This window comes from Galeopterus variegatus, unplaced genomic scaffold (genome assembly GCF_000696425.1).
Source record: "Galeopterus variegatus unplaced genomic scaffold, G_variegatus-3.0.2 Scaffold570, whole genome shotgun sequence".
NCBI lineage: Eukaryota > Metazoa > Chordata > Mammalia > Dermoptera > Cynocephalidae > Galeopterus > Galeopterus variegatus.
The window spans coordinates 216,076-217,262 of record NW_007726681.1 but is presented as its reverse complement, the minus strand read 5'-3'; the positions used below and the strand labels follow the sequence as shown (position 1 = coordinate 217,262).

Sequence of the window (1,187 nt, the reverse complement as noted above, 5' to 3'; positions counted from 1 at the left end):
TGGGGGCGTGGAGAAGGGGAGGGCGGGCTCTTCTGCGCAGGGCGGGGCCTCCGTGTTCACGTGACTCAGAGGGGCTGGAAGAAAAACAGAGCCTGTCTGCGCCGGAGTCTCATTATATTCAAATATTCATTTTAGGAGCCATTCCGTAGTGCCATCCCGAGCAACGCACTGCTGCAGCTGCTCTGAGCCTTTCCAGCAAGTTTGTTCAAGATTGGCTGTCAAGAATCATGGACTGTTATTATATGCCTTGTTTTCTGTCAGTGAGTAGACACCTCTTCCTTCCCCCCTCCTGGGAATTCATTCTGCCCTCCCCACCCCTGCTCGCGGGTCTGTCCCTCCCGTCGGACCTCCCTTTGCCCTCACACTCCGCTCTCTGGCGGGGCTGTTGCTCCCTTCCTGGTCCGGCAGCTGGGCGCTCGAAGCGATTTCTTTTAAAGCGCTGCTTGCTCCCACTCGCCCTCTCTGATCGGGTGCATTGCAAGAAAGGGGTGCGTGAGGGGGCTTAAGAGATGAAAGGTCCGCAACCAGGGATGCACCTTGAGGGCTAACCACTACCCTTCCCCTGCCTCACTTTCCCGGGGAGCGCCCAGTGCCCCCGTGGTACGTTCCCAGCCTCTTGTCAAAAGTCAAAGAAGTCGCCCCGGAACCGTCCCCCACCCTTTCCCTGGGAGTGAGCAAGCGGGCTCGATCAGACGCTTTTTGCTGAGCATTTCAAACTCATTGGACACAGTAAAATAAACCATCAAGCCACCCGGTCGGCCCCCAGACCACCTTCTCGGTCTCTGGACACTACCGCCCTGTATCTTCGACCTGCCCCTGCTTTTCTGCTTTCCTTCCCTCCCGCTCCGAACCAGCTGGAAGTTGTGGAAGTTGGGCTCAGAGGGCGGAGGAAGCGGGGAGGGGGAGAGGCCGACGGTCTAAAGTGGAGAGCGATGGCATTTTAATTCTCCCTCTCCCACCCTTTTTTTTTACCCCCTCAATGTTAACTGTTTATCCTTGAAGAAGCCACGCTGAGATCATGGCTCAGATAGCAGTTGGGACAAAAAAAGATTAACAGGATGGAGGCTATCTGATTTGGGGTTATTTGACTGTAAACAAGTTAGACCAAGTAATTACAGGGCAATTCTTACTTTCAGGCCGGGCATGGCTGCAGCTGGTGGGGGGGGGGGGGGGGGGGGGGGGGGGGA

At 56.3% G+C, this 1,187-nt stretch overlaps 1 protein-coding gene across 1 annotated transcript in view; it reads left to right on the top strand.

Moving 5' to 3' along the window:
* The window catches only part of BMP4 (bone morphogenetic protein 4), an 8,607-nt gene that overhangs the window by 3,769 nt on the left and 3,651 nt on the right, over positions 1–1,187 (top strand). Inside the window, exon 2 of the mRNA XM_008570118.1 lies at positions 136–260. The gene's annotated coding sequence lies outside the window, so the exon portion shown is untranslated. The remainder of the gene's footprint in view (positions 1–135; positions 261–1,187) is intronic.